Source organism: Tenrec ecaudatus, chromosome 15 (assembly GCF_050624435.1).
Source record: "Tenrec ecaudatus isolate mTenEca1 chromosome 15, mTenEca1.hap1, whole genome shotgun sequence".
NCBI lineage: Eukaryota > Metazoa > Chordata > Mammalia > Afrosoricida > Tenrecidae > Tenrec > Tenrec ecaudatus.
Window position 1 is genome coordinate 72413037 of NC_134544.1, and position 18871 is coordinate 72431907.

At 44.1% G+C, this 18871-nt stretch overlaps 1 long non-coding RNA gene across 2 annotated transcripts; it reads left to right on the forward strand.

Annotated features, from left to right (window-relative positions):
* Positions 1-9581: 9581 nt before the first annotated feature.
* LOC142427805 (uncharacterized) lies at positions 9582-13392 on the forward strand. 2 transcript variants are annotated; one of them, XR_012780095.1, is made up of 3 exons: positions 9582-9679; positions 12515-12628; positions 12784-13392. It is a non-coding gene; the product is annotated as an uncharacterized LOC142427805 (long non-coding RNA). The 2 variants fall into 2 exon arrangements; XR_012780094.1 differs by lacking the exon at positions 9582-9679 and adding an exon at positions 9890-10020.
* The last annotated feature ends 5479 nt before the right edge of the window (positions 13393-18871 follow it).

An 18871-nucleotide genomic window follows, 5' to 3' on the forward strand; every position in this document is an offset into this window, starting at 1 on the left:
TCAATCTGGCGATACCTAAAACAGATGGAAATAGAGTTACCATATGACCCAGCAATCCCCCTACTGGGCATATACCCAGAAGAGGCAAGGAACAAATCAAGACCAGACATCTGTGCTCCAATGTTCATTGCGGCACAGTTCACAATTGCAAGGAGTTGGAAGCAACCCAAATTTCCATCACCTGACGATTGGATTAAAAAAACTGTGGTATAAACATACAATGGAGTACTACGCATCACTAAAAAGCAGTGATGAACGTATGAGGCACATAGCGGCATGGGAAGAACTGGAGGAAATCATGCTAAGCAAAGTAAGTCAGGCACAAAAGGACAAGTACAACATGAGCCCGCTGATGTAAGTATTAAAAAAAATTTTTTTAATGCAAAAGTGGCATAGGGAAAAAATCTACTGTATACAAACATTTCTGGGTTGAAGTCTGTGTAGTATGGCAGAGAACAGACCAAAACCAGGGATGCACAAGGTAGACAACAGTGGAGGAGGTGGGGAAAGGAAAATAAAAGGATGACTATAAGGAATCAAAGGGAAGTGGGGGCATGGGGTACTAATCCACCAAAGGGGAGGGTATTGTTTATATCTCCACAAGAAAGTGGGAACAGACTTCAACCCAGTGCCGCAAGGTGTGAATGCAATATCCAGGCATGGAGTAGGGAACCAGTGGAGAGGTCTGGGAGGCTGGCCCCAGCACCAAAAATTAAGTGTATTCCTGCCCCTCCCCCAAAAAGAATTTGTTTCAAAGGATGACATTGATTCTGCAGCTCCGGGAGATGGACATATCTGATCAGAGCACATGGGAGCAGATGAAGGGGCAGGAGAAGACAGTGGAACACAGCCTGGCCCACCAGGCCGTGAGGATGATGTTCCGGAGTAGAGCAGCCAGTCCACAGAGAGAACAACATGGCTGGCCCTACTATGAGACATGATGCCCCTCAGTGGCTAAGGGCGATACAGGGGACAGCACCGGAGACACAGTGTGGGAATTGCACCTGACCTGATCCCACCACACCGAGGCAAAGCACTGGGGGAGTGCAGTGGAACAGCAGGGGAATGGAGTGGCAAGGTCCCCAGGGAATGCTGAAGGTAGACTTTGGGGCAGGGCGTGGTGCCCCAACAGACTGGACTGGAAAACGCTCCTAAGGGCCAGCAAATGATCCTTGAACGAACTACAAGCCTTTCTTTTGTGAAGTGTTTTGTTTTGTTCTTTGTCAGTGGTTTGTTTTTGTTGTTTTGTTGTCTGGTTGTATACTGTTGCTTTGTTTTCCTCTGTCTTGTTTTAGTGCATGTTAGTGTCTCCACATGTCTGTTTGAATAGGACAGGCTGGATGAACTATCTGGAGGAAAAACAATGGGCAGACAGTTCTGGGTGGGGGAGGGGGAGGAGGGTAAGGAAGTGGTGTTAATAAACACAGGGACAAGGGAACAACATGGGACCCAAAATGGTAGTGAGGGGTGAGTGGCAGGCCTGATGGGGAACGATCCAGGGTAAGGTTGCGTAGAGAAGAGGTATAGCTGTAGCCCAGGTGGGGACGGAGCATGGTAGTGGGGCAGGAGGAAAGTCAAGGGAGATGGAGGAAGGAGCTGGGAGTCAAGGGGCATTTATGGAGGTCTTGACAAAGACATGTACATGCAAACATATATATGAGGATGGGGAAATAGATCTAAGTGTCTACATTTATAGGTTTAATATTAAGGTGGCTGAAGGACCTTGGGCCTCTACTCAAGCACTCCCTCAATGCATGAATACTTTCGTTTATTAAATTGGCACTCTATGATGCTCACTCTCCCGACATAGCTGCTGAAGCCAAAGTGGGCGAACAAGTAAATGTGGTGAAGAAAACTGATGGTGCCCGACTATCAAAAGAGATAGTGACTGGGATCTTAAAGGCTAGAAGATAAACAAGCGGCCATCAAGCTCAGAAGCAACAAAGTCCACATGGAAGAACACACCAGCCTGGGTGATCGAGTGGTACCGAAGGGATCAGTTATCAGGCATCAAAGAACAACTAATCATCATATCATTGGCTGCACACCTCCATGATAGGATTGCTGAAGACAAATGGGTGCATAAGCAAATGTGGCGAAGAAAGGGGATCGTGCCCGGCTATCAAAAGAGATAATGTCTGGGATCCTAATGGCTTGAAGGTGAACAAGCAGCCATCTAGCTCAGAAGCAAAAAAGCCCACATGGAAGAAGCACACCAGCCAATGCGATCACGAGGTGCCCAAGGGACCAGGTATAAGGCATCATGCAAAAAAAAAAAAAAAAGAATATATGTATGTGTGTATATATATATATATATACCATATTGAATGACGGGGGAAGTGCAAAGTGGAGACCCAAGGCCCAAGTGTCGGCCACTGGAGATCCCCTCATAGAGGGGTTTAGGAGAGGAGATCGGTCAGTCAGGGTGCGAGGTAGTACCGATGAAGAACACAGCTTTCCCCCAGATCCTGGATGCTTCCTCCCCCCAACTACCATGATCCAAATTCTACCTTGCAGGGCTGGATAGGGCAGAGGTTGTACACTGGTACATATGAGGGCTAGAGGCACAGGGAATCCAGGGTGGATACCTTCAGGACCAAGGGTGTGAGGGGCAATGCTGGGAGAGTATAGGGTGAGTGGGTTGGAAAGGGGGAACTGATTACAAGGATCCACATGTGACCTCCTCCCTGGGAGAGGGATGGCAGAGAAGGGGGGGGAAGGGAGACTCCGGATAAGGCAAGATATGACAAAATAACGATGTATAAATTACCAAAGGCACATGAGGCCGGGGGGAGCGAGGTGGGAGGGGAAAAAAAAGAAAAAAAAAGAGGACCTGATGCAAAGGGCTTAAGTGGAGAGCAAATGCTTTGAGAATGATTGGGGCAGGGAATGTATGGATGTGCTTTATACAATTGATGTATGTATACGTATGGATTGTGATAAGAGTTGTATGAGCCCCTAATAAAACGTTTAAAAAAAAAGAAAATTGTGAGAGCTGAAAATTAACAGAATGACTTAATTTTTCTGAGTCCTGCAAATTTTGCATATTCAAAAAGGTGGTTTCTCATGTTATAGTTAAAAATTCAACCTCATTTTATAGTTTAGAGTTTTCCTTCTTTGAAAGAATGCCAGGTCCCATAGGTTCTGGCATGTGTGCACATGCACACATGTGTGCCTGGCTTAGTTTTTGATGTCCCTGAGCATTATAATGGTTACCATGGATAGATGTTCATGGAGAGATTCAAAGTTTCTGTCTACTCAGAGTCTCCGGGAAGAAAGCCTTTGAGAAACCAGTCACTGAAACCCCTCTGCAACATCCCTGTGCAATGACACACATGGAGTCTGCAGGAGTTGGTGTGGGTTTGATGGCATCTGTTTGGCTGGGTTAATTTCTAGGGGTGGGGGAGAATCCTGGTTTCATTTCCTACTCTCAAAGCTGGCAGTTCAACTACACCAGCAGATCTGTATAAGAAAAATGAGGCTGGTTGTTCCTGTATAGATTTTGAATCTCAGATACCTACATAGGAACACTATGAGTGAGAATTGACATTGTGGCAGTGAGTTTGCTTTTTGGGGTTAAAGACAAGGAAGGTTTGTAGGTGGCACACACCGCTTGAACTAGACTGTTCCACTAAGGGTTGATGGATTAAATTCAGCCTGCATTATGTGGAAGACAGGACTGGAGATCTATTTCCACAAATGATACTCCAGAAATGCTATGAGCTGTTCTGCTCTGTAACACATGAAGTTGCCATGAGATGGAATTAACATGACATGGAACCTAACCAAAGGGAAAACAAACATGATGAAAGCATATTCATGTCTATGGACAAACATTGGTTTTATGTTGAAAATATGACTACATCAGAAACGCAAAATAATTTTCATTAAGAATCACCATGCCCATAGTGAAAAACATGTAAGCCTACTGAGAATTTGACCTATCTAAATTACTTAGTGAATAAGTCCTACTGCTACAGTAAATGTATGGCAACTCCACGAAATGTAAGCAGTTGTATCCCATGATGTGGCAATCTGGTTACATATTAATTATAGCCTAGAAACCACAAGGAAAAGTTTAAGGTCCTATGGCATCACAAACAGTGCACCAGAGTGCACCTGAGAACAATAAAGCAGCGAATAAAACAAGCCTTTTAACAAGAGTACTTGGATAAAGGGTTAGAACAATTAAGTATTTCCATGCGGTGGGAGATAGAAAATGGTAACTTTATTTTCAATAAGATGATATCTTACTATATATAAGAATTATATATCTGAATGTTACCTTGTATTAGGAATAATTGTGACCCAATATTTTTAAAATTAGGAGTTAACCTTAGTAGGACACAATTCTTACACAGTCAAATCAAATAAATTGAAGAAGAAACAGTTAACAAATGAAATAAATACATCAAAAGGATTAAATCAATTTATATAATTAGAATTGGGTTCTATGAAACATTGTATGTACCCACTAGGATAACTGATAAATGAACGCTTTAAATACTATGTAACTGTGAAAATAACTCAAAACAACCAAAAAAGTGCTTACTTTGAAGGCATGTGTCACTAAAAGATAATATTAATGCACAAAACCAAAACTCACTGTCATCGAGTCACTTCTGACTGCCCTCTGAATTTTCAAAACGGAAACTCTTTACAGTTGAAGAAAAGCTATTCTTTCTCCAGATTGATACACAAAATGACCTGAAAACAAAATATTTTCTGGATTCTGCAAATCAAAGGATGATAAAGGAAACCAAAATTCCCTGTTAATAAAAAGAGTGGACATTAAATCTGGGTCAGCAATGATCTACGAGTCACCAGGGAAGATAAGGGGGTGGTGGCACGGGTAGAAGAGCGCAGTGATAAAGAGGTGAGCCATTAACACAACCAATGTCTGAGCTGAGGTGCTCTTCACACTCCAAGTGGAAAGGTGCAGCATCAGCAGAGACAAAACCCAGGAGCTCTAGTAGAGATTAAAGTCTTAGCACCCCAGTTAGTAAAGGGCTGTGGATGGCAATGCATGCCTAACGTCCATTTGAAGGGCATCCCTGTTAGGTTTCTCTCTCCGGCCTAAATCTCAGCCTCGGTCCTTAGCTCCACGGGAGAAAGATTTCATGCCAAAGCCGGGCTTGTGATCCAAGTGAATTTAATGAAAGTTCAAAGAAGCATCAGGTTTACGCGGCACCCATAGGATTCCTTTGACCATGCGGCCTGGCAGAGACTGCTCCGGGACACGCAAGGATCTCTCTCCTCCCAAAAGACCACCAGACCACCCAAACAAGACAAGACCAAGAGACCAGGCGCCCAAGAGACCCTCTCCCTTCTGGTCCCTGCCTTTCCAAGGGTTCCCGGGGGAGGTGTGGTGAACGACCCCAGGTCGATCCCATTGGCTGAATTGCAATCACCCAGCCCAGGTGGGCTGATCCAGGTGTAACGCCCATCCAAGCCCACCAGCGGGTAAATCCAGCTTTTGTCTTTGCTGGCTCTCCTGGGCATGCGTAATGGACTTCCCAATTCCCTAGGCTAAGCTACCTAACATCCCCATAGATTAAATCCTCCACCGAATTATTTCTGATTATTAATAAATGTTCTCTTTAAATTTTATTTGAGATTGGAGTCCCTTTTGCAGTCTGAAACAGAGCACAAGCTAGTTTCCGATGGGCAGAAATGACTAAGGAAGCACACGCAGTCAAGATCTGTTTTAGATGAAAAAGGAGACCCCATTTTAAATATAGTTTAAAGAGAATATTTTTTAAATGTTAAGAGACAAAGACAAAGTAAAGACACAAACAAATCATGTATCTGGAAGAGGGAAGCGACCAACAAGAGGTTGAAATGGCTTCCCAGGTTCACAATTGAGATGTGAATTAAAGAGGTTGTAGGGGTGGGGCAGGGCAAAGGAAACTGCCACAAAAGCATGATTGGTGATCAATGAATACATCACAATGACAGACACTTCCATCCTTAGATAGCGGGCTTACAAGATGGGTCCAGGGCCTCCAGACCGATGCAGTCAGGGCAAGGCTGATTGGACTTGGCTCCTGTCTAGGAGAGCCCCTAAACCATTTGGTGACCTCCATCAAGGACACACATGCAGGCAAACATCCAAGAGACACTGCCCCTCCCTGGGCTGCCTGGAGAGTTGAAGGTAATCCACTCTCAAAAGTCCTCTGCCTGAGGGCCAGATTACCTACAGCCTTGCTTCCTGGGCAGAACACACTCAGTGGAGGTTTACTCGATGTGAGGACTTAAACTGTGCGGGGTTTGGGGCTGTGACTGCTATGCCACCCTTTTGCAAAGCAAGGTGCTGGGAAGTTAAACTCTAATACAGACCACAGTCATCATGGGGTGGCCTGATAACTGCAAGGCTGGCCGCTCCTTTCGGTAAAGGCCACTCTGGGGTCCCTTGCTCTCATGCCTGACACCTGACATGGAGGGAACGGACACCAGACAAGAAACTACACCCAATCGGGCCTTTCTGGCTTGAGAGGTGAGGGTGCATGAGGGGTTCTGGGCAGGATAAAGGAGGCAGAGTATTCCCATGCGTGAATGCTCTGAGGCCTGTACCCAGCTCAGAAAGGATTTAAATGGAAATGTCCCAGGGGATCATGGCGTCCTGGAACAGGGGCCGACAGGGTGCGGGAATTGTAATGTCCTCAGGAACCAAGACACAGCTGGGGACGTCACCCTGCAGGGGCCTCCACTCATGGAATCCACATGGAAACATAGAGACTCACCTACTCTTGTGGGAAGCTCACTCTGAACCTTCTCAGTCAGAGGAAGTAGGTTCAACAGGAAATTGCATCACCTAGGTAGGGGGTGGGGTGGAGTCTGCCCTAAGGGGTGTGACCTGGAAGAGATGGGGAGGGAGGGGCCGAGAGGTGAGCTTCAGCACCTGGAGTGGCAACTGATTCATTCTTAGTTGCATAGTCTGGAAGCTCTGCTGAAACCTGTTCATTTTGGGTGACCCTGCCTGCATTTGAAACACAACAACACACAAGCCATGGCAGAAAGACAAGCTGACAGAAAGTGGTGGGTGGAGAGCAGGCATCCCAACTGGGAATATCCCCAAGAGACACTCCCATTGCATGGATTACAGAGACATACCTGATAGCACCTGATGCCATCTGCTCCACTTGACCATGCCTCTCCTGGCACCATATGACTTCCTCATGAACGCCTCCAATCACGCAAGTCAAAGAGGCCTAAGCCTTGTAGACTCAAGAGCCACAACGGAAAGACCCTTTACAAAACTTCATCCTCAGACACTGATTTCAGGCTCTGCTCCCTATGCTAGACCACCCAGACTCCAGCCTCCTTTTCCCAGGTGCATGCTCAGGTGAGCATCTAGATTAGAGATTCCTGAAAATGCCACAGTTGTCTTCTGCTCCTCCTTGTCCCCCTCCACCTCTGTATCGATTTCCTCATTGCTAAAGATGTATTCCCCCCAGTCTGTGGGTTTTGTATTACTCTTTTGATGAAAACTTTCTGCGTGCATAACAGTGTCTTATTTCCAGCAAGTTCCAATCATCTAATTGTCCTTCACCAACAGTGTTTCCTTTAATACATTTGTTGTGTTGAGGTCTCTCCCTTCTGTTTCCATATTATTGAGTGTTTTTATCAGGAATGGGTGTTGGATATTGTCATATATCTTTTCTACATCTATTAACATGATCAAAGGGTTCTTATTCTTTTCCCTGTTTATGTAGTCGGTTACATTAATATTTTTTCTAATGTTGAAACATCCTTGCATCCCTGGTAATAATCCCACTCAGTCAAGGTGAAATATGAACTCAAAGGCAGGGATAGGTGCTCTCTAACTCAATCAATCCCATTTCCACAAACCTGCACATAAACTGTTAGGGTATATGATGTAATCATTCTCCTCAATTAATTAGAGTCATGAAATCATCAAATTTGTTACTGTGTTGTTAAAACACCAGTATAATATATCCCGTTGTAGAGTGTATTTTTAAATGCTTTTACCCCACATTCTCTGCAGTTGTAAAATAAAAAAAATTTTCTCATGCAGATCTACAGTTGTTCAATATTGTCCTTAACTCTTGATTAATCTTGCAGTTATATATTTTAAAACCATGATTATATGTTTTCAACAACCATGATTATATGTTTTCAACAACTGTTCTGAATGATTATTAAGTTAATGCTTATTTTTAAAAGAAATATTCTAACATTTTAGTACTTATTGTACTTAGAGCCAGTGTACAGTGGAAGTTGTTATTGTTTGGTGTCATTAAGTGAGTTCTAAATCATAGTGACCCTGTGTACCACAGGAAGAAACACTGGCCTGTACTATACCATCTTCATAATTGTTCGTATATTTGAGCCCGTTGTTTGCCTTTGTCAATCTAAAAAGTTTTCTTCTTGTTTGCTGCCCCTCTACTTTACCAAGCACCAGTTTTAATGTGATGTTACTATTGTATTTACCTCCAGTTTTCAAATACACAAACACACTAAGGTTTTACGTATATGAATAAGAACATATATTCAAAAGGACAATAAAGTCAGACCTGTCATATGAATTCTGGACTCATAGAACCATAGAGAGCAGAGTAAAAGCTCCTTAGGCTTTTGTGTTTTTCCATTTTATAGAACGTACTGTTTCATCTTTACCATAGCAGGTACTGTCCTTATAAACAATAGTCCAAAACTAGACCGATGATGTAGTAGTTTATTTTCTCAGTCTCAGACATGCATAAGCACCACATGGAAGTTAGAGTGTACTTCAGTATCTTAAGAGATGAAAAAAATATTCAGTTTGGACAACAGAAAAGGGGGTGAAGGGAGATGACGGACAGGGCAAGGTATGACAAAATGATAATTTATAAATTATTGAGGGTTCATGAGGGAAGGGGGAGTGGAGAGGGAGGGGGAAAAAAAAGAAGACCTGATGCATAGGGCTTAAGTGGAGAGCAAATGCTTTGAAAATGATGAGGGCAAAGAATGTACAGATGTGCTTTACAAAATTGATGTATGGATTGTGATAAGAGTTGTATGAGTCCCTAATAAAATGTTTAAAAAGAAAAAAAGAAAATATTCAGTTTGTTTTGTGTAACATTAAAATTGTGTTGCGATGGTAGAAGTATATTGCTTATTCTTTTACGTGGCCCTGAGCACACCTTGTACCATGTGGATATTCAGTGTCACATAGGGAAGTTGGTGCCTTTAGCTCAGTCAGTTCTGTCTATGAGGTATGTGACTTTGATCATACATCTGATAATAATCTAAACGTTTGTCAGGATAAGAATCTGGGTGTTTGCGGGTTTTTTCCCCACTAAGACCTCCACATTTTATTATTTCCAATTCATCGCAATCCCTTCCTGTATGGTCAGTGTAATGAAGAACAAACTTTCAAATAATGTTGGTGGGAATGATGTCATATTAATCTCTGCCATATCAAGTAAGATTCTTATTTTCCTGAATGTCTATGCAGCTTAATGAAGCCTTAACTCCTGCCTGTTTTTTCACTTATGTGTTTCCGGATCACACCCATGACTACTCTCCTCCCTTTCCGGGTCACGCTGAGACGGGCCGGAAGTGGCGGTGTCCTAGCCGGAAGTGAGTGTCATACAGTGGGTCCTACTTGCTCTGCCTGGTGTGTGGTGCCAGAGAAGCGCCTGCAACCTGAGCACTGTGTAGTCGGCGCCCCGAGGTGAGGGGTCGCGCGGTGACCAGTTTGGGGTGACCCTGGTGCACACAGCAGCCTGGCTGCGTGCAAGCGCCCTGCTTCCCCCTCCCCCGCTCCGTCAGCGCCCCTCGCGTGGTGAGATGTGGGAGGGTGTCCCAGGGGCTGCTTCCATCCCCCAGTTTTGGGATTGGTTGGGGTTCCTAGGGAGAATTCCTGTTGGAGAAAGTAGGATCCCAGACTGGGGCTTTGGGCGTCGGGGTTCCCGATTCATTGCGGGAACTTTGCGTGTCTCCCCCCCCTCCATTGTTTCCTTTCACACAGCGGTGGCTCCTCCCTGAAACTCCTAGAACGTCTTCCGCTCACAGGTGAGCCCCGGGTCTGTGGCTTCTCTCACCACGAAGTGACTGCTGTTCAGGAAGCGAGTGGCTGCAGCTGGAGCACAAAACGTTAGGGCTTCCTCTGGAGGTTTGCCCAGTCTGCTCCCCTGGGCGGTGCCTTCTCTGGTAGCGGGGAAGGGGAGGGGGAGGGGTGCACCCGGTAGTCCAGAAACGCCCTAGCTCATTCTTGACAGCTTGTAGGGCGGCAGCGGGGAGCGCGCTCAGCCATGAGGGTGTTGAAGTGATAATCCAGCGCACCCACCGCGCATTGAGGTGTGATTGGCATTCCCAGGTTGTGGGGTAAGTCCAGGACTGGGACCTCAAGGGAGGTGACCCAGGTTGGTGGCTACCAGTCAACCGTATGGCAGGTGGCAAGTAAAAGGAGAAAGAGACCGGCCCAGCTGTACAAAGATGGGGTTCGGTGAGCAGGAACTCAACCAAAAAGAGGGCCAGTCTTTCTTTGGGAAGGCATATAAGTCTCCAAAGAAGGGCAAGACCCTTCAAGTACGGAAGACCCCCCGTTCCCACATACACTCTTAAAAAATTTTGCATGTTATTTAATTTTTAAAAAACCCTGTTTGTGTTTAACAGTAGAAAAAAGCTGGAGGAAAGCTTCTTAGTGGAGGACAGACAGCTGGAGGAAAGGTTTCTTCAAGAGAGACAGGAGGAAATTGCCACCAGTAATTGTTTTTCATGCAGAGAAAGTAGCCAGTGAAAGACATCCATGCAATTGAACTGGATCCATTATTTCTGCAAATCTGTTAGTGTGGGGGAGTGTGGGAGCTGCTCCTGCCTATTGCCCAAAGGGATATTTCTGTTTCTGCTGCCTCTGAAGAAGTAGCTTGTCCGATGTTTAGATTTATGCCGACTCCATTTTAACTGTGTATTCCCACCTGGAGTCATTTTATCCCTGCTCTAATGAAAATTCCGAGTGTGTTGCTTGGTTTGTAGGGTACTTTTGGTTTGGTTTTGGTTTTGAGTAAGCGCTTTTAGGAAAATTTCCAGCTTTACCGAAGCCATGAGCTAGATCCGGGAGTTGAAGGAGGCTGTAGAGTTGCTCAAGGAGACCATCCAGGTGGGGTGTGGCTCTGCTAGTGAGGGACTGAGGGGCTGGCCTGGTGCTCCACATCACTCCTTGAACACATGCTGGCATGACAAGAGGCAGCGCTCCCATGAAAACTCACTGGCAGCTATTCTGACCCAGCGACCCTATGGATAGGGTAGAACTGCCTGTGGGGGTTTCCCAGACTGTAACTCTACACAGGAGTAGGAAGCCTCTTTTTCCAGCCAGTAGTTTCCAGCTGATGGCTTTGTGGTTAGAAGTACAGCATGTAACCCACCAGACACCGGGACACCTGATCTCTACTGTAGTCTTAATTCTCCACCCAATCTAGCTCTTCTTGGAAAGCTCATCCCCAAGCCACATGGGACTTCCTACAGTCCCCTGGCCAGGGGGAAGTTCTGTTCAAGTCCTTGCCTGAGTTTGGAGGGTGATTCATTTGCAGAGAACAGCTCTTGTTCATTCCGTGAAGGTTCACACTGTACTTTCTAGATCCCAGCTCCTGTGCAGAGGCAAAAGCCCACCAGCATGTCTGTGTAGGCTGATAGGCCCTACCGTCAGAATTGAGATCAAATTCTAGTGCTTCTATTCATTAGCTGATTTCCTTGGGAAAGTATTTGAGCCTCTAGTGGTTCGTCTCTGAAGCGGGCCAGATATTTGTGGGTTAAGCGACTCAGTGCAGGTCTGGCATGCCGTCAGTGGCTGCTGATGTGATCCGTGCTGCAGAGAGACATGCACACACATCCTAATGATGCTGGACCACGTGGAAAGGAGGCCACGGGACACTTACAGCTGAGGATGAAATTCCAGGAACATTGCTGGGGCCTGTCCTCCCTTTCAAGTGCCTCAGGGACACAGGCATTTGAAAGGACATGAAGAAAGAGCTGGACACAGGCCAGCCAGGTCCTGGTGCTAACTAGCCTCCCAGAACTCATCCTCCTTCTTGATGAGCACAGGGAACCTTTGGCGGGAGTTGAGCAGAGCAGTGACATGACCATGGCAGCATGATGTATATCACTGGGGCTTCAGTGTGGAGCCTGGTGCAGGTATTTGGAGAAAGGGTGCAGGTGTGGCTGCAGGGAGAGCCGGTAAGAGGTTGGGATAGTTCAGAAAGGAGGTGTGGCTGTGACATAGGGATTGTGGTGGGGGCTGACGGGAAATATCGGAGCTATTTTGCGTTGGGGGCAGATGATAGAGGGGGGTGGCAGGCAGGATTTGGTAGCATACAGGGTCAAGAAATAAAGCCGACTCTTAGCTTTGTGATGTAGGCAAAGCTTGGGGACCTGGATGAGGATCAGGAGGCAGGATGTGGGCATCTATGCAGGCATTTGCATTCCTTACCTGAGTCAGGACCCCAGGAATAACTTGCTACGTTGACTGGCAGTTACTGAACTGGCTGGGTCTTTTCCCTCTGTGTTGCAGCAAGGTCCAACCTGATAAGCTCTCCCGAGATGTCCAAGCAGCCAGACTACAACCCGGGGAACATTGAGAATAAAGCAGAACCCGCTGTAGACCTGCTTCTCAATTACCTGCAAGGTGAGGCTGGTTGCAAGGGGGTGTGGGGTGTCGGGGCTGGGGAGTGGGTCGGAGTTCTGCTGGCTCCTGAACAACTACAGGTGTTGACAGCTGTTGCTTGAGTGAGTATGGGACCTGGGGGACACCACTCACCCCAGTGGACTATGTCATTCCAGCTTTCAAGAAGGCCCTGGACCTGGTCATGCAGGTGCAAAAGCAGACCAACAAAGGAACCAGAAGCAAGAAAAAGCCCCACAAATCTGAAAAGCCTAACAAATCTGAAAAGAATGGAAGTTTCCCACAAACTTTTTGAAGCCCCCTTGTATCTATCTCACAACTTTTGCCTGTTCAGTTATTTACAGGTTTAAGCCTTATTGACAGCTATTATAAAAATCTGTTTGAAAGCTAACATTCCATGATCCTTGTCATTTTCCCATCACCTCTACCCTCCACCCCCCACTTTCTGCAACTGACCCTGTTAACCACCAGTAACCTTTGACATCTCACTCGGGGGAAGTTCTGTTCCAGTCCCTGCCTGAGTGTGGAGGGTGGTTCCTGTGCAGAGACCTGCTCTTGTTCATTCCGTGAAGGTTCACACTGTCCTTTCTAGATCCAGCTCCTGTGTAGACACAAAAGCCCTCCAGCATGTCTGTGTAGGCTGATAGGCCCTACCATCCGAATTGAAATCAAATTCTAGTTTTTCTATTCATTAGCTGATTTCCTTGGGAAAGTCTTTGAGCCTCATTGAGCCCCTAGTGTTTCGTCCCTAAAGTGGGCCAGATGTTTGTGGGTTAAGTGATACAGTGCAGGTCTGGCAGGCAATCAGTGGCTGCTGATGCGATCCTTGCTTCAGAGAGACATGCAAACACATCCTAATAATGCTGGACCGAGTGGAAATGACACGGGACACTTACAGCCGAGGATGAAAGTCCAGGAAAATTGCTGGGGCCTGTCCTCCCTTTCAGATGCCTCAGGGACACAGGCATTTGAAAGGACAAGAAGAAGGAGCTGGGCACAGGTCAGCTGGGTTCTGGTGCTAACCAGCCTCCCAGAACTGATATCCAGCTTCCTGATGAAGGCGGGGAACTTTTGGAGGGAGTTGAGTGGAGCAGTGACATGGTCATAGCAATATTAGGTATATCACTGGGGCTTCGGTGTGGAGCCTGGTGCAGATACTTGGAGAAAGAGTGCAGGTGTGGATGCAGGGAGAGCAGTGGGGAGGTTGTGGGGATAGTTCAAGAATGTGGCTGTGCACAGGGATTGTAGTGGAGGCTGATGGGAGATATCAGAGCCATTTTGGGTTGGGGCAGATGGGGGTGGAGGTGGCTGGCAGGACTTGGTAGCATATAAGGTGAAAAAATGATGAATTTTTAATACTTTGTCTTCCTGAGCTGCCCTTTAAAAGTATCTGTTCAACTTTATTAACTCTATCATTTCTTCCATTTGCCTTAGCTACTTTAAGTAATGAGCAATTTCAATGTCTCTTCTGATATCCACTTTGATTTTTTTCTTGCTTTTCTGTGTTTAATGACCTTTTGCTTCCTTCACATATGATGTTCTTAATATCGCCCCTCCTCCCCCAGGTAATTAGTGTTCATTTCATTAAATGTTACCTAAATTCAGATTGGATAGCCACAAAATATATTTTAGCTCTTGTAGACTTGTTTTAATATTTTTCAGTTTCAAACAATTTACAGAAATTTCAGACTAAATGTATAATAGAGTTATATAGTTTATGTTTAACATACTTATATCTTTAGAGTACTGACTAACTTCTTGACTAATTTTTAATTTGTGGAGTTTTAGTTGTTGACTTATAGCATTTATGTATTCTGAATACAAGATTATTAGGTATCATGAATAGTTACTGATGTAGGTTGCCTTTTTCAAATTCTTGATTGTGTCTTTCCAATTATAAGGGACTTTAATTTTGATGAAGTTCAACTTATGTTGAACTTGGGCTGCTTATGTTTAAGATGTCATAATTGCTTAAAATGCAAGATATCTTAAGAAACCATTCCCTAATCCAGGGTCACAGACATTTATATATATGTTTTCTATTAAGGGTTTTAGGATTTGGCTCTTACATTTAGGTCTTAAGATCTATTTTGAGTTAGTGTTTGCATAAAGTGCAAGGTGGCAGTCAAAACCCATTCTTTTTTCCTGTATCTAGTTGTTTCGACAGCATTTGCTGAAATCACAGTGACTTCTCTGCACTCTTTTTGAATCATTTAGCTATGTATGTATGAGGTTGAATTTTTAGACTCTCAATTATATTCCATCAATACGTTATCTTTATGTCACTACTACACAGTATAATTACTATAGCTTTTTAGTAAGTTTTCATATCAGGCAATGAGCATTCTCCACCTATATTTTATTGTTTCTCCAGATTATTTTGGCTATACTAAAACTGTCACATGTCCATAGAAATTTTAGAATCAGCTTGTCATTTTCTGGAAAAGCAAACCTTGAGAGGAATGAGGTTGAATCTGTAGATGAGTTGTAGAATATTGCCTCTGGATAACAATCAGTCTACCAAGCCATGAAAACGTCAGCTTTGTACATGGCTCATTATTTGCTCAGATCTCAGTTTAAATGTTTAGCCTTCTCACATCTTATGCAAAGTTCACTCCTGCTCCACTATAGTACATTATTTATAAACTTGACATTTATTACCGTCTAAATAGTTTGGCTTGCTTGGTAGAGTTTATGCTTCAAGTAAGTCTTTTATTCTAAAGATTCTCTAGGGCCAAACATAATGCCTACTAACAATAATTGTTCTTAATTTTTGTCGGCCCCAGTCTGTGCTGAGAGTGTGCAGATGGAGTGTTGTGGAGCGGAAATACCTCAAGAAATATGCTTGAGGGAAGTGGGTTTTCGGCACCCCCATAGAAGCATGCAATTAGTGGATGATGGTTCCGGAGGAGTCCAGTCCCCCAGAGCATCTCTCTGCTGGGAGAGCAACTTTCTGGAGAGGTCTCAGATACACCAGAAAATTTTTCTGGCAGGTCCCGGACTCAGAGAATCGTTCTGTTTTGGTCTGGACCCCAAACAGCATCATTCTGGCAGGGTCATGGATCCCTCAGAGCATCATTCCAGCAGGGTCCCAGAACCCCAAAACATCATTCCACCGATGCTTCCAGTGCTTCATCAATTTGTTGAAACTTTTGAAATTGAATTCAGTCAATGCTTGGCAACTGGTTTTGGCGAATTCCGTCAGTGCAGCTTGAATGTCTTCCATTAGTACTATTGGTGCTTGTTTATATCCTTCCTCTTGAAATGGTGGAATGCCAACTAGTTCTTCTTGGGAGAGTAATGTGTATTCTTTCCATCTTGACTTGATGCTTCCTGGATCGTTCAATATTTTCCCCATAGAATATTTCAATATAGCTCCTTAAAGCTTGGATTTGTTTTCTTCAGTTAATTGAAGATGTAGTGAATATGTTCTTTCATTTTGGTTTTCTCACTCTAGGTATCTGCACATTTCATTGTAATACTTCTCCAGATCCTTTCTGAAAGTTTCTGTTCAGCTCTTCGGCTCCATTTCATATGAAGTGCCTTAGCTACTCCATGATTGAAAGCACTTTCCAGAGTCTCTTCTGACATCCAGTTTGATCCTTTCTTTCCTGTCTCTTCAGTGATCTTTTGCTTTCTTCATGTTCTCGGTGATATCCCACGACTCATCAGGTGTCCTGTCCTTGGTGTTTAGTGAGTCAAATCTGCTCCTGACACCTTAATATTCAGGTGAGATAAACTCAAGGTTGTATTTGGCTCCCGGGGGCTTGTTTTAATTTTCTTCAGCTTGAATCTTAACTTAGCTATGAGCAGTTGATGGCATGTTACGCAGTTGACTCCCGGACTGAGTTTAGCTGCTGACATTTAGCTTCTCCATCTTCTCTTCCCACTGTTGTAGTCAGTTGGATTCCTGTGTATGCCCACTCCAGGTATTTGCTATGAAGAAGTTGTTAGTCTTGTAAAATTCTATCGTGATCTCCAGATTTATTTTTATCACCAAGACCATATTTTCCAATTATTGTTTCTTCCTCTTTGTTTCCAACTTTTGAATTCCAATCACCAATAATTATCCATGAATTCAGATTGTGTTTGATCAATTTCAGACTGAAGATGATGATAAAATTCATCAGTTTCTTCATTAGCTGTAGTGGTTGATGCATCGATTTACATAACCGTATTGACTGGATTTTCTTTTATGCAGATAGATAGTATTTTATCACAATAGCATTGTACTTCAAGTAGATCTTGAAATGTTCTTTAGGAAGATGAATGTGATTCCTCTTGAATGTGTCATTCCCAGCATAGCAAACTGTTTGACTGTCTGATTCAAAATGGCATATATCAGTCCGTTTCAACTCACTAATACCTAGCACATTGATCTTCATGAGTTCCATGTAATATTTTATGAGTTCTGGTTTTTCTGTATTAGTACTTCATAATTCTGAGTTTCAGTGATTAGATCATTGTCGCTGTTTCTTCTCATATTGAGACATCCTCTATCAGCAAATGAAGGTCTCAACGGACTTATTCCATCCACGTCATTATGATCAACTCTGCTTTGAGCTGGCAGCTCTTCCCTGACCATATTTTGAGTGCCTTCTATCCTGAGAAAGAGCCCTGGTGGTGTAGTAGTTATTCATTGGTCTATGAACTACTAATTAGCATTTCAAAACCATCACTGTTTTTTTGGGAGAAAGACAGGGCTTTCTACTCCCTTAAAGAGTTACAGTCTGGGAAACACAGGGACATTTCTGTCCTTTCCTGTAGGGTCACTAAGAGTTGACATCGACTCATTGGCAGTGAGTGGAGTTCTGAACTGAGGTCTTATTTCTGGCACTATATATGACAGAGTTCTGTTGCTATTCGTGAGGTGGCAGTGACTAATTCTCCACAAGTAGACAGCCTAGTTCTTTTTCATATGAACTGCTTTCAGGAATCACCTAGCTCGCACATCAGAAGTTTAATTGATTTGGACTGTGGTATGGTCCACTGGGTTTTTTTTTAAAGCTCCGTTATAAGTGATTATGCTCGTTAACCAGGCTTGAGAACCACTCCAAAATGAGTCAGTTCTCCCAACCCCAATATTCACCAAAAGCAAAGAGAACATATCACATGCACCCAAATATTCAAACAGGAGATGGCATTACCTCCCTTAGAAGCCCACTGTGGTGGCTAAATGGTCTCATTTCCAGACTCCCCCCGAACCACCTACATGCAAAAAAGTATTTTATAAGCCCCTTCTTTGCCAAAATGACCTTTGTTGGATCATTTCTCTATATTTGAATCGAGACCAAGATCATTCACCTTCTTATTTGTTAGACATCCAGGAAACACAGGACTTCTGTTACAATTCCTGGAGATAGCTCTCACAGAGGCAAGAATGAAACATTGTGCCTGTGTTCCCATGTTTTAAAGACTGTGTATCAGGACACGATGACACACTTAGAACTGCGATTTCAGAATACAGTACATTATTCCATTAAAAATAAACAACCACAATCATATTGTGTCAGTCTGGGTACATTGGAGAAACAAGTCCACAGAAACATGTATAAGAGAGTTTTATTTAAAAGGTTAATGCACATCAAGAAAACATCCCAACCCAGTGCTGCCCAGGCCAACAAGTCCAATATTAGCCCATACATCCGACACCAATCCATAAAGTCCTCCATCTCACAAAACACACGCAATATTGCTGACTGAGGAGGAAAGCAGAATCAGTGAGCTAGTAAGCATCTCAACACTGGCAGGGGTCTCCACATGGCTTCTCCAGCACCCAGGGCTGCAACAGGGTAGGCCTATGTGACTTCTCCTCAGGGATGTCTTTCAGGAATGAGCCTTGCCAGTTGAAGAAGGGAACTGGCTAAGGCAACTGCATCGTGGTCCAACCATCAGAAAGCAAGAAACCCGAGAATTAGATTGGTGAGGCTCACGGAGCCATTTATCCCTCCATGCTTCAATTAAGCCCACATGTGTCAGCCAGGTTGGCACAATAAACTTTATCATACCAACTAGAAATTTTTCACCAGTAATTTTTATGTGTCGTAAAACTTTGTGGACACCAGCAAGGGATTCTTTTTTATAACTTAACTATCAATAAAATAAGTCAAAACCTGTATGCTTTTCCCAAGACAGGATTTCACAAGAAGAATGAAGCATATGTGGGAACTGGCCACGTGTTAGGAAAGCTTGAAAGGGACAGAATCCTTTAATCATAACAGTAAGGACGCTTAGGTGAACTTGCCC